We start from the raw sequence: 15,342 nt of genomic DNA on the forward strand, positions 1-15,342 counted from the left end.
ACTGCCAAATTCACAGAGTGACACTAAGCCAAAAATAATCTTCAAATAATGGAAGATATTTAATCTTCACTATCCTAGGCTAAAGGTACTCCAAACACTTCAAGTTTTGCTCATATGATATGATTGAGGGTCTCCTATTCATTTTTAAAATATTTTTATTAAGATATGAGTCACATACCATCAAACTCATCCCTTTAAATTATACAATTCAATGGCTTTTAGTGTATGCACAAAATTGTGCAACCATCACCACAATCAATTTTAAAACATTTCATCACCCCAAAAATTCATGCTGTTTCCTCTCTAACACCCTTGTCCCCCACAACCACTAATCTACTATCTCTGTGAATCATTTCCCTATTCTGAACATTTTATTTAAATGTAATTATACAGTATGTGGTCCTTTTTCTACTGAGCATAACGGTTTCAAGGTCCACCCATGTTGTAGTATGTATTAGTATTTTGTTTCTTTTTATTACTTAATAATAATAGTCAATATAATAATAGCAACATTCCATTGCTTGGATATAGCACATTTTGTTTATCCACTCATTAACTGAAGAACATTTGGATTGTTTCCCCCTTTTTGGTTATTATGAACAGTGCTACCATTCATGTATAAGTTCTTGTGTGGACATAAGCATTCGATTCTCTTGGGTATGTATTCAGGAGTGGAACTGCTGGGTCATATGGTAATTCTATATTTAACTTTTGGAAAATTATCAAACTCATTTCCACAGGGGCTGTACCATTTTACATTCCCACCAGCAATATATAAGGGTTCCTATTTCTCTACATCCTCACCAACACTGGTTGATTACAGACTTATTAGTGGCTGTTTATTTCCAGCCATTCTACTGAGTAGACAGTAGTATCTCATGATTTTTATCTGCATCTCCCTAACGACTAATGATGCTGAGCATCTTTTCATGTGCTTATTGGCCATTTGTATATCTTTTTTGGAGGGGAAATGTCTATTTAAATTTTTTCCCAGCTTTTAATTGGGTTGTCAGACTTTTTATTGTTCCATTAAATTTTTTTAAAAAATTGTACTTTAAGTCTATTTTAATTTGTCTAAATCTTGCTGCTTACTATACATATGAGTATGGAAGAATGACATAAATTCTTCATATCCTGTTTTTCCACCTATCAAAATGAGATAATATTACCAACATCACAGAGTTTGTGTAAGGGTTCAATGCACATGAAGCATTTATCACAGTGACCGAACCACTCATTACAGGTATTTGGGAAGTGAGACTCAAATCTGAAAGGACTCATTGATAGTAGAAAGAACCATGGTGAAACTAGGACAGTGTTTGGGGATGTGAGATAGCATTATAGAAATAAAGATAATGATAATCGTGCTTAAAGTCCTGTCAAGAAGAGTTATGAAGTATTAAATCTGGATAGCATTAAATGTCCACAGAAGACACATCAAGTTGCAGTATAATTATACAATAAAAGTATGACACTCTGACTAGATAGGAAAGTTGCAAAAGGAAAAAGATTACAAGACACATTTAAATAATACTAAGAATAAATATTTTATATGCATGATTATTTGCTTTTTATATGTTTTTATCTTCATTTTATATGGTTTTGTGATCAAAAATAGTGCCTAGGAAAAAAAAACTAAACTTTTTTTTTTCATCAGAATTAAACTATTTTCTGCATTAAAGTATCTTTGGAAATTTTGTTTACTTCTTGGTGAAACAGGAAAGAATCTTGGAACCAAAATTTCCATCTGTGGGTTCAAGGGATTAAACCAATCCTGCCAACATACACCAGTTGTAGATTTTGTAACAATGAGCAAGTGTGTGTCAAATGGATAATACTCTATGGCTATTCATAGGATATTGATAAATTGATTGCTGAAAGCTCCGTTCTAATTTTCCATTCAATGGCAACGTTGCTAAGTGAGGCAGATTAAAGTTGCCTAATTGATTGGTATTTGCAGAAACAATCCACAGAAAAGATAAAACTACACGTACCTTTTTAAAGTTCTGTTGGACCAGGTCATATCACTTAGTGAATGAACCTCTATCTGAAACATAAAGAGTACCTAAATATACTCAGTGTAGGAAGCCCCCCAGAAAGAGTTGATAGCAACATTTGCTAAAATGCTATTGGGCTTCAATAGAAAGTGAAAGGACCAGTTTATTACCAGGTCATTATATTTTATCCCTCTTAGTTTTACATGTGAAAATTCAAAGAAGCATTTTACAAGTTATAAGGTATCCAAATATATGGCAGGAAATAAAACTGACTTAAATTTAGAGTATGGCCATGACATAATCTTCCCTTACTCTTGTCCTCCCCCCAAAAAATAAGAGGGCACATTTACAACACGGGCCCTAACACCCCTCCTTCTGAAGCACCTCACAAGGATATGATTCTAATATAGCACAGATCAAATCAGGTGTCTCCTCTATTAACTGCAAACAGTAAAGATAAGATGTGGCTTAATCAGCTTCTAGACTAGAGGCAAATTACGTTCTTCCTCTTCTATATCAATGTTATGAAGAGATAATAGAGTTACTCATTCAGCCTCATGTTATCTCTATCATTGAAAGGAAGAAAACATAATTATGCTCATTTTCCAGGTTAAAAAAATGAAGCACAAAAATAATTAAATGCTTGACCTTGTGTCATAATGTGAATCGATACGGCAAATCTCAGATATTCTGGCACTCAAGCCAGGACTCTCTTCCAGACACCATGCTCTGTTCTCTAAATGCATTATCTGGTGCTAAGTTGTTTCAAACACTTGGTTAAGAAAAGGAGAATGAAAAGCTTTTTGTCCTTTTCACTCCCGACTTTGGTATGTTAGAAATATCAGAGGCTTAGAAATAGGACTATCTTCTTGCTACTTGCTTTAGCTCCGTCTCGAACTAGCTGTGGAAGATGGCTCCATCACGCGAATGTTAGTCCTGTACTCACCTTTCTCACTGACTACACGATGATTGCTGTGGGTGCCTTAGTCTGCCAACATGTGGGTTTAGGAAAACAGTTGATAATGTATTCGAACACGCTTTGAAAAGTATAAAGTATTAGATCAAGTCCTGTGTATTAATAGCATAGCACCACTTACAAGTGTTGTTAATAACCACACCGTTTTCTGAATGCCCATAGCACTGTATACACCTCTCTTAGGATGCTTATCGTTTTTCATCTTATGCATCAAAATAATTGCTGTTCAGTACACAGAGTATATTCTTTGGTGACAAGAATCATGAGACTTTTATACCCTCACAACTCTGAAGCTTATCTATTGCAACCAATGAATAATTTGCCCGAAGGTTGGATTATCCCTGAGATCATCTTTGCCATTGATGTAGACCGCAGCATTGCCAGCATGACTGTGCTTCAGACAAATCAAGGGCACACCCACAGTGACCTAGATGGACAGCAAGGGCTTCCTGTAGGACACTTTTTCATGGGCATAGAGATAGCCTAACTTTGTTATTTTCTGTATGGAAATGGTTGATGCCCCCTCATAACCCCTTAATAATCAGAGTGAGTTCATACTCACAGCATAGGGAAAAAATAAGAATTAACTGTGGCTGAAAACTCCCATTTAAAATTTTTTACAAGCAGAATCAGACCTATAAATACAGAGAACAAACTGATGGTTGCCAGAGGGAAGAGAATGGGAGGCTGGGCAAAATGAATGAAGAGGAGTGGGAGATACAGGCTTCCACTTATGGAATGGATAAGTCCTGGGAATAATAGATACAGCACAAGGAATATAGTCAATGGTATTGGTAATAGCGTTGTACGATGACAGATGGTAACTACATTTGCGGTCAGAACAGCATGACGTATAGAGTTGTTGAATCACTCTGTTGTACACCTGAAACTAATGTAACATTTTGTGTCAACTATACTCCAATAAAAAAATTAAAAACAAATAAATAAAAATAAATAAAACAGTTTTTACAGAGGCAGCTTGCTTGTCTATTGCTAGTACTGATTGTATGTAAGAATGTGCTTGAATGTCCACAGTTACGCTTCAAGATTCAAGGTATTTTATATCAGAGATTCCATGTCAGCCCCTAGCTTTATACCATGATGTGTATTGCTCACATTTATTAAATATGAATAACATTAGCAATGGGAGAGTAAATAGGCCCTTTAACGGTCTGTTAATTGTTCTTTGATGTGGGACTGTGTGTGTGTGTGTGTGTGCTGTGTGTGTGTGTGTGAACACTGGCCTCTGGGTGCACACACAGCACTACTACCACCAGGCTGCTAGTGCTCTAAGTTGTGCTTCCAGGGACAAAGAAAAATTTGTGCTAATATATTCATTCTACTAAGCCCTTTTATAATTAAGGGACATGAATTTTCCAGACAGCTGACCTGGGTCAGATTGTAACTTGTCACCGCTGAAAAGCTGAAAACTAATTGACCCTGAGATCAAAGTCCTTGACTTCAGCTAAGAATGCCAAATCTCCATGAGCAATGCTATTCAGCCAGGCCGATCTGGCAACCTTGGTCTATCTTACTTCCTATCTTCCATTTAATTCAGTTATGCACATTTTAAAAAATTGTAATCACCGTTCCTTTATAAATGGCCCTATTAACTTCTGCAATCATTCCTTTCAATTATCAGGCTTGGCCTTCAAAAGGAGGGCATTCCAATTTCACAGTCAACACAAGATGCAATTTTACACTTGAAAATAATGGCAAAAGATAAAATGGTACATGGAGACAGCATTTTAGCCACAGATGCCCCATCATTTTACTGGCTGAAAAAACGACATCTGAGACATCCTTTAGAGTTTCTAGGAAATTTTGGAACTGTATCTTGCAGATTAATATATTTTAAATAATGATTATCTCTGCCTGACAGATGCAGCAATTTGTGCATGGACTCACTAGGAATAAATGCTGTTTGCAGGAATAATTAAAATAGTAATCAGTGCTGTTGACCTGCCCACCACTCCCTTTCCTTCCTAAAACTAATCAAGCATCCTACTTGCTTTCACAGGACTAACATTATTGATAGGACAAAGATTTTGAAGTTGAATGGAAATCCATGTATATGTACTGACCACTGCCATTCTTTCTTCTGAGGCATCAGTAAGAAGGTTTAACAACAAAATACACATGAGATACACTGAAATGGAAGTTTGCACTTTTAAAACTGCAATTTAAGATTTTTGAGGCTCAAGTCTTTGACAAATAAGCAAATATGGTCCTTTATTTATAAAACTGCTTCTTAGTTCTTGCCATTTGCAACGATGTGGATAGAACTGGAGGGTATTATGCTGAGCGAAATAAGTCAAAAAGAGAAAGACATGTATCATATGACCTCACTGATATGAGGAATTCTTAATCTCAGGAAACAAACTGAGGGTTGCTGGAGTAGGGGGTGGGGTGGGAGGGATGGGGTGACTGGGTGATAGACACTGGGGAGGGTATGTGCTCTGGTAAGCGCTGTGAATTGTGCAAGACTGTTGAATCTCAGATCTGTACCTCTGAAACAAATAATGCAATATATGTTAAGAAAGAAAAAAAGAAGAAGATAGCAGGAGGGGAAGAATGAAGGGGGGGAAATCCGAGGGGGAGACGAACCATGAGAGACGATGGACTCTGAAAAACAAACTGAGGGTTCTAGAGGGGAGGGGGGTGGGAGGATGGGTTAGCCTGGTGATGGGTATTAAAGAGGGCACGTTCTGCATGGAGCACTGGGTGTTATGCACAAACAATGAATCATGGAACACTACATCTAAAACTAATGATGTAATGTATGGTGATTAACATAACAATAAAAAAATTAAAAAAAAAAACAAAACTGCTTCTTAGTGACTCTCCTTACTCTAAGGGGAAAGAGGTTGCCCAGTAAGACCCAGACGCCTTTGCCCCTTAACCATAAACTCCATCACAGAGGCCATGTCTATGTTCTAAAGATGTGTTAACAATGGGATATCACCTCACAACTGTTAGAATGGGTAGTATCAAAAACACCAAAAATAAATGTTGGCGAAGATATGGGGAAAATGGAACCCTTGTACACTGTGGTGGGAATGTAAATTGGTGCAGCCACTATGGAAAACACTATGGAGGCTCACAAAATTAAAAATAGAGCTACCATATGGTCCAGCCATTCCACTTCTGTATATTTATTTATCTGAAGGAAATGAAATCACTATCATGAAAAGATTGCATCTCCATGTTTATTGCAGCATTATTTACAATAGCCAAGACATTGAAACAACCTAAGTGTCCATCAATGGATGAATGAATTTAAAAAATGTGATATATCTATGATATAAATGTGATATATATATGAACAGTTCTAGTCATCACAGCAAGTTTTAAATATGTATTTTTAATCTGATTAAGTAATGAGATAATTAACTACAGGTTTTCACTTCCTGTTTAGTGGCAGAGTCCAAAATGTCTAGGTCTTAAAAGGCCACAGACCACATAATGCCTGTTCATTTCCAAGCTATTATACAAACAACAGAAACCAACAAATCTAGGTCAAAAACACCTAGAAGCACTTTGCAAAGCATCCACATGTGCACAGAACCATGCGGAAAGCATTACAAAGCTGGTTGAAAGCCAAAACTGAAGCACAATGACCTAATCCCATGTCATCCAACTGTGTGAACAGCTTTTCCACCAATCATCTTGTAAAAACAGGCTCCGATGTTAAAGAAAGGTATCTGCTCAATTTGTAAATGACAGTTGGCTTTCAGTGTACATGGCAGACACCAAGTGTGCACCCAGAATTTTTTTTAAAATAAAGGTAGTGGCATTTATTAGCCTGAATAACTTGAAATCTGGAGGAAAGGCACCTCGATAACACAAAGTACTTTCACAAATAGATTTTGGCAACACTTTACAACAATGTTCATAGATTAGCCACAGATAAAGACCAAAATGGATTACCTGCTAAGTCCCAGCAGAAGAGGGATCCCAATTCACTGTTCTGATGCTCCTTCTTGGTCAAATGTAAAAATCAAGTCAACTTCAACTGTAAAAATACATTTTAATTCATGTGAGGAACTTGCTTTCTCCCTTGAGAGAAGCAGTAACTGATTTTCCAAGTTAAGCATTAAGAGGAGAATTCTCATTTATATGTAGACAGACTGCTCGATTTTCTCACATATGTATATGTCACTCACTCACAGACATATTCATTAATTCAGCAAGTGTGCAGTAAGTGACTGATCTTCACTGGGCACTATTTTTGTTCCCAGAGTTACATAAAAGGAGAAAATGGCTCCTACTCCGCAAAGCTGACATTCTTGCCAAAAGAGACAGCGAGGACACAAACAAATGCATAAGAACAGAATATGTCAGATGGTAATCAGTTCAATGGAGAATAACAAAGCAGGGTAAGGAGAATCCTTGAGTGTTGGGGTGACATGCATTGCACTATATAGACAGTAGCCAACGAAGGCCTCCAGGACAGGTAGCATTGAGCAGAGAGGGGCGAGAAGGGAGGGTAAGACATGCACAGAATCCTGAAGGGAGTGGGTTCCAGAAAGTGTGAGTGGCAAGTGCAAGGACTGGGAGGCAGGAGCATATTTGGTCTATCAGGAAATCAGCTAAGAGGCCCCCCAGCTGGAATGAAGTGAGGAGAGTGGGGGAAGAACTTACCTGAAGGCGCACATGGGATCTTACATTTTGTTTGGTTAGATCACTCTTTTTTCTTTTCTCCCTCTTCTTTCCTTCACCACTGACTGCATCACCACCATCCCCAGTACAGCTCCTATTATTAACCCAAAATGCATCTTTCCAAATTTTCTCTTTGATTATATAGTTATATTCAGACACATAAAGGTTGTGTTCTTTTTCATAAAAGTGAAATTGCATTATTCATCCTTCTCTGCATATTGCATTTCCCATTTAGCCACATCAACTCTGTCTTCAATTTTATCCAAATCAGATTATCAAGTTTGAAGTCATTATTTTCAAAGAAAACGCAAAATTCCATGAATTGAAGAGATTCTGTTTCATACAACCTTTCTCCTATTGATGGACATGGTTTCTTTATGTTCTTTTGCTACTATAAACAAAATGCAACAAATATCTTGACTATGTATTCTTATATGCTGATGTCTTTATTTTGATTGGATATATTCATTAGAATTGAATTTCTGAAGTATGTATATGTTTATTAATATATGTTGATACCTTTATAATAGTATTAACTACAATAGCCAAATTATGGAGAGAGCCCAAGTATCCATCAACTGAAGAATGGATAAAGAAGATATGATGTATATATACAATGGAATATTATTCAGCCATATAAAAGAATGGAATCTTGCCATTTGCATTGAAATGGATGGAGCTAGAGAGTATAATGTTAAGCAAAATAAGCCAAAGAAAGACAAATACTATATGATTTCACTCTTTTGTGGTATTTAAGAAACAAAACAAGCAAAGGGGGGGAAAGGAAAGACAGACAAACCAAGAAACAGACTCTTAACTATAGAGAACGAACTGATGGTCACCAGAGGGGAGATGTGTAGGGGGGGATGGGTGAAATAGGTGATAGGGATTAAAGAATGCATTCGTGATGAGCACTGGGTGATGTATGGAAGTGTTGAATAACTATATTGTGCCCTTGAAACTAATATAACACTGTATGTTAACTAACTGGAATTTGAATAAAGTTCTTTTAAATAATAATAAAATAAAAATAAAAAACAAAAAAAATTGTTGTAACAATTCACATTTTGCCTAAGAATAGTACAAGGGAACCTTTGTCCTCATATCCTGCCATCAGTAAGTATTATCTGTACCAAAATGTTATGCTTGTGTCAGTAGCTTTCAGGCTTTATTGATGAGTACTGTTCCATTATATAACTACACCTCAATTTGCCTATTATTCTACTAATAGATATTTGGTTTGTTTCCATCTTGAGAATATTATAAATAAGGCTGCTGTGAGCATTACCTCAACAAGTATTTTGTACACATGAATGAGCAAATACTTATTAGTAAAATTGCTGGGTCATACCATAGATTATGTTTAATTTCATACAAAAATGTCACAACAGTTTTCTAAAGTCTTTGAGCCGTTTTACATTCCACCAGCAATGTCTGAGAATACCCACTACTCCACTGAGTCAACAACTTGGCATCAATCTTTTTGAATTTAGCCAGTCTAGCTGGTATGGAATTGTATCTCATCATGGTTTTAATTTACAATTCCCTGATAACTAATTATGGTGAGCACTTTTCCATGCCTTTGTTGGACATTCATATATTTTCTTTTGTGAAGTATCTGTTCCAATCTTTTGCCTATTTTTTTAAATTGAGTTGTTCATCTTTTTTCTTTTAGAGTATAGAAATCTTTATATATGCTGGATGTGAGTTTCTTCTCAGATATATCTTTTGAAAATTACATATTTATTTTCTTAATAGTGTATTTTTATTAGAAAAAAATTTTGTTGGCCCAGTCTATCAATTTTTGCTTATGGTTAGCGTTTTAGGTGTCCTGCTTGAGAAATCAATCATCTACCTATGTTCTATTCTAGCAACCTTATCTGGCTTTATATCCAGGTTTTAGATTTGTTTGGGTTGTGTATTTGGGTCTATGATATATCTCAAATTAATATTTCCATATGGATAGAGGCCAAGGTTCATATTTTTTCTATAAGGATTTCCAGTTTTTCCAGCACCATTTGAATTGGATTCAAATGGATTGACTAAAAATCAAGGACTATACATTGGCTCTGCTTGTAGGCTTTCTACTCTGTTCTGTTGAACTGTATGTGCATCCCTATGCCAATACCACACACTCCTAATTATTGTAGCTTCAAGGTAAATTTTGAAATCATGTAGTAAAAGTCCTTCAAGTTTCTTCTTTTTTAGAATTATTTTGGCTGCTTTAGACCCTTTGTATTTCCATAAAAAATGTAAGCATGTGCTTGCCGATTTCCTCATAAATGTCTGCTGTGATTTTATTGTGATTGGTTTGAATTTAAGTCAATTGGGAAGCATGGACATATTAATAATATTGAACTTTCCAATCATAAATACAGTTGCATATCTTCTTACTTGTTTAAACCTTTACTTTCTTTTGGCAATGTTTTACAATTTTAAGAATAAAGGTCTCACACTTCTTTCATTAGATGTATTCCTAATATTTGATTTTTTATTCTTTTGTAAAATGAATGTTAAGTTCAATCTGCTAGTCTATAAAAATTCATTGCTAGTCTATAAAATGCAACTGTTTTTATCTTTGTGACCTTTTACTCTGTGAAGTTTCTAAATTCACTTTATAGTGTTTTCTACATACAAAATCATGTTGACTTTTTCAAACTTTTGTGACATTTCTCTTCCTTGTTACATTGACTAGGACTCTCAGTTGAATAAAAACAACAAGAGCAGACATCTTTGCCATGGTTCCAATCTTGCGGAGAAGTAATTTAATATTTCACTATTAAGTAGGAAGTTAGGTGTGAGTTTTTCACAGCTGCCTCATATAAGATTGAAGACATTCCTTTCCACTTCTGGTTTGCTGAGAGTTTTTCTCCTGAAGAGATGTTAAATTTCTTCAGCTACTTTTTCTGACTCTACTGAAATACTCACATGGATGGTAAGTGGTGAATTACACTTAATGTTCATGTATTAAATCAATCTTACATTCCTGAGATAAATCCCACTTGTCATAACATATTATCTTTTCTGTGTATTGCCGGATTTGATTCACTAATATTATATCTACGTTCATGAAGGAAATTGTTTTGTAAATTTTCATTGAACATTTGTCAGGTTGGCATATCCAGGACATGCCTCATAAAACAAATTTGCAGGTTTTTTCCTTCTCCTTTATTTTCTGAAAGAGTGTATATAGGATTCGTGTTATTTCTTTTTTTTTTAATTGCTCAGTTTATTCTTCAAAGTCCTCTTCAGTTCTAAAATTCTCTGACTGCAACATTTAAGAGCTTATTCCCAATTAACTTTTAAGAGTCAGAAGTTTAAATGTGCAAATATCATTCTTTCTTGATAGAACACACCAGTGAAGTTACCTGAGCCTGGAATTTTCTTTGTGGATAGGGTTTCAATACAAATTTAATTTCTTCCATAAATTTGAGCTATTTATATTTTCTATTTCTTCAGAAGTCTCTGGGTAAGTTATGTTTTTCAAGGAATGTATCCATTTTATCAAAGTCGATGAAATTATCGGCATAAAGTTATTAATTACATTTTTTAATGATACACTTTTTCATTATTGATGTTGGTAACTTGTGTTCCCAGTCTTTTTGTCTTGATTAGTCTCACTAGTTTACCACTTCCATTAATCTTTTAACAAACTTGCATTTGCTCTTTTTTTATTATTTTTCATTTCACCGGTTTCAGCTTTTGTGTTCGTTTCCTGTTTTCTACATATTTAAGGTATAATTTCTTGTTCTAGCACTATCTTTGGAATATGGAAGCTTAGGAAATTAATTTTATACATACCTTCTTTTCTAAAATGAACAATGAAAGCTTTATATTTCCTCTAAGTAGTTTTTCAGTTGTATCCCACAAATTTTGATACATTAGGGCTTTTGTTTTGCATTTTCCAAGTTTTTATTTTGTTTTAATTCCAGTGTAGTTAACATACAGTGTGATATTAGTTTCAGGTGTACAAATATAGTGATTCAACACTTCCATACATCACCTGTGCTCATCACTGACAGGTGCACTCCTTAATCCCCAGTACCTGGGGATTTAGGTTTCCATTATCATTTCTTTGAAAATATTTCCTAATTTCCTGTGTGATTTCCTCTTTGATATAAGGATCATTTAGCAATACATTGTTAAGTTCCCAAATATTTAAGAATTCTCCAGATAGGTCTTTGCTACTGATTTCTAAATACCATTGCAGTGCTGTATAATGTCAATCTTTTGATATTTCTCTTTATCAAGACCTGGGTTATGGCATAGCCTATAATCCATCATCCAGTTTTGCCAGGATTTTATGTGCCCTTGAAGAGAGAGAACATCTCACAGTGTTGGTTTTATGGTTCTATCAATGCCAGTTAGGTCAGGTTGGTTAATAATGTTATTCAAATTATTTAAATATTCTGTGTGCTTACTAATTTTTTGTGAACTTCTCTAAATTACTGACAGAGGGGCATTAAAATTTATAGTTATGATTATAGGTCTGTCATTTTCTTTTTCTAGTTCTTCCAAATTTTGCTTCATATATATAGAAGATCTATTATTAGATGCATGCACATTCAGGATGTTTCCGTCTTCTTAATAAATCCATCTTTGTGACATTATGCCATGTCCTATTTTTATTTCTAGTAAAGCTTCCGTCTTGAAATCTACTTTGTGTGATATGAAGATAGCTAGACCAGTGTTATTATGATTCGTTTTTGTATGGCTAGTTAAGAAATTGAAATTTCTATTTAATTTCATCTTAATTAATTAAAATATAAATAGCTACCTGTGGCTAGTGCCTAGTGTAGAAGGCAGCATAGCTTTAAAGATAAGAATATATATCTTTAAGTTACCATAGTTCATTTTTTAAATAACATTATATTATTTCATGAGGAATGTAAAAAATTTACAAGTATATAATTTCATTTATCCCCCTCTTGCCTATAGTGCTTTTATTATCCCATATCTTTTTTATATGTGCTGTAAAATACACAATATATGTTATCATTATTCCTGCTTTAAACTGTTAATAGTCTTCCTGATCCCAGGGTGTTTTGGAAAGAATTCTCTTAGCTCTCCTGCCCTGCTCTCAGACTGCAGTCCTTGAAAGCCTGTCGTGCCTCAAATAAGCACTGCTTCCCACTTTCTGAGGGTGCTGTTTGGGGGGGGAAGGGGAAGCCCACTGTGCCCAGGAAAGATGACTCTCAGAGCTCCTGCCTTATCCCCAATCCCCTGTTGCATGACCCCAGGCACCCTGGGAAGACCCAGGGAGAAGCTGGCCAGCACTGCAGCTGCAATTTCTAAAACTTCTGAACTTTCTTTCTTCCTTTTTTTTCTTTTTATTTATTTGACAGAGAGAGAGACACAGCGAGGGAGGGAACACAAGCAGGGGGAGTGGGAGAAGGAGAAGCAGGCTTCCCGCTGAGCAGGGAGCCCGATGCGGGGCTCGATCCCAGGACCCTGGGATCATGACCTGAGCTGAAGGCAGATGCCTAACGACTGAGCCACCCAAGCGCCCCTGTCAGGAACTTTCTAAGCTGGAATGACCTTCGTTAGTCTCCCCACTAGAGAGTGCTGAGCTGGAAGTTAGAGCTAAATCTCTGTCTTTTGTGAGCAGATTCAATACCTGGCTAATTGAGAGCATTAAAATAGATGCTCGGGAAGTACTTTTGGTTACCTGTAAGCACAAATTTGTAGAAGGCAAGGACTCGGTTGTGTCCATTGGAAGACTCATGTCTGTTCAAGAACAAACAATTTTCCAGATAACACTTTTGCCTTTCTGTTATTTCATAACCCTTTGTATGAACTTATACTCAAGTTGTGTTTGTTGTCCTGCAATTTATCTTCTGCCCTAGTCTCTGAGCTCCTGGAGCTCAGGGATCCTGTGTCAGTCGTCTTTGAACTGTTCTCTATTCCTCCCCCGCCCACCCTCATCATCTGGAAACAGCAGAGCAAAGGCATTAAGAGGTCTGAGCCTGGATAGACTGCCTGGATTCAAATTTCTGTTCTGACACTTACTTTGTGACACTGGAAAAGTTATTCAATCATCCAGTGCTCCTCCTCCTCCTCTGCAAGATGGTGACCAAAATGTATCCCTCACAGGTTTGTTGTGCAGGTGAAATGAAATAATATTTGCAAAATGTTTATTACAGAATAAACTCAAATTGGTATTCGTGTTATTATCCAACACACAGAGGGCACCCAATAGTTGATGTATAATTAATCAATTGATGAGTGAAAATACCAGGTGCCTGCAATTTCCCTGAGTGAAGGAGCCTCCTCACTCCCAATAAAACTGCTCAGCTGGCTTTGCTTACCCCTGTAGGTCATGGCTCAGCAGAGATGCTCAGCAGCTGCTCTCCCCAAGGGACAGTGACTACCCATGGCTGCTACCACCCAGGAAGGCAGGCGACAGCCCTGTGCAGCTATGGCCTCCCCAAGATCCCTGATGTCCTACGTGGTGACATATGTGAGTTGGAGATGCGGGTTCGTTGTACTCCAACGGGAAGGCTGGTGGAACCTGATTGAGGCAGGAGTTTGAAGAATAAAAAACAGTATCTCTTACTAGTGAAGAAACGAATTCTCTGTACTAGAGAGACTGCCTGTAACCAAGGGTTCCAGGCTGGGCGTGAAAAATGGAGAAGGCAAGTTCACAGAAATCCAAACTGGTGTAAGATTGGATTGCCAATCCCTCACCCTTAATGCTAACCCTAACCCTTCTGTGATTTCCAGACTCCCACTTTCTACCTAGTATGGAGTAGACAGAAGCCACATAGGAATTTATAGTCTTAACTTAGTCAACAATGGTTGAAATGGCAGAATTTCCCGATAAAGCTTGTTTGAATGGCAGAACACAGGCCTGAAGCTTCCAGTCTCTTCTGCTTCAAGTCCTGTGCACCCTAGGCTGCAGGGCAGAGGTGCAGCCACTGAGGAGCAGCCCAGCACCTGCAAAGAGCAGGCTCAGTCCTCTGGGGAGGCCATGGCTTGGCGAGGACAACTCAGTGGAGGACCAGGAACTTGCAGGAGAGGCCAGCTTCACCACACCCAGAGGCACACACACACTCAAGAAGAAGCCAGCGAAAGAGACCATGCCTTTTCCATATACCACCTACACACACACACACACACACACACCCTGGCCTAACCAACAGCAGGTCCTTTGCAATGTCAAATTGTCTACTCCTCTTCCTGAAGGGACGAGTAAGTGGGTAATGTGGGAGAGCAACTAAATGCATTTACTCCAAAACCACCTACTGCACTCTGACACTCACACCCAGGACAGGAATGAAAACTTCCTTCTAGGTGGAAATGTGAAGACAGAGGGGAAGAAGTTTACCCCTAAACACACTGTGCACAAGACTGATGTGTGAAGTCTGTAAGCAAGCGTCCAGTGGGCCCCTCCCTGTGCATGCCAGGACCTGTGCCAGGGGCTGTGAGTGTGACAGTGGAGGTCCTCTCTCCCACCACCAGAGAGCCTTTAACATGTCCCATGTTGCAGCCTCTCCCATGAAGGCTAACACTGACGGCAGTTCAATAATTCCCTCAGACGTAATCTGTAAAGTAAGGAAGGTGTCAAAGAGCTTTTTAGAAGGGCTTTCAGCCCTTGTAGGAAACTAAAGAACAATATAGTCTTGCAAAATGGACAAGGAGAGATTGCCCACCCCAGAGAGCATCCGGGGGCAGGGGAGGTCCAATCCAACTTCCTCGTGATATCCT

The 15,342-nt window shown here is 37.3% G+C and overlaps 1 protein-coding gene across 1 annotated transcript in view; it reads right to left on the reverse strand.

Annotated features, from left to right (window-relative positions):
- Nucleotides 1–7,151, reverse strand: part of OPRK1 (opioid receptor kappa 1) — a 126,377-nt gene extending 119,226 nt beyond the window's left edge. The window contains exon 1 of the mRNA XM_032421723.1: nt 6,904–7,151. The gene's annotated coding sequence lies outside the window, so the exon portion shown is untranslated. The remainder of the gene's footprint in view (nt 1–6,903) is intronic.
- Nucleotides 7,152–15,342: the final 8,191 nt, after the last annotated feature.

Source organism: Phoca vitulina, unplaced genomic scaffold, assembly GCF_004348235.1.
Source record: "Phoca vitulina isolate PV1807 unplaced genomic scaffold, GSC_HSeal_1.0 scaffold25, whole genome shotgun sequence".
Taxonomy (NCBI): domain Eukaryota; kingdom Metazoa; phylum Chordata; class Mammalia; order Carnivora; family Phocidae; genus Phoca; species Phoca vitulina.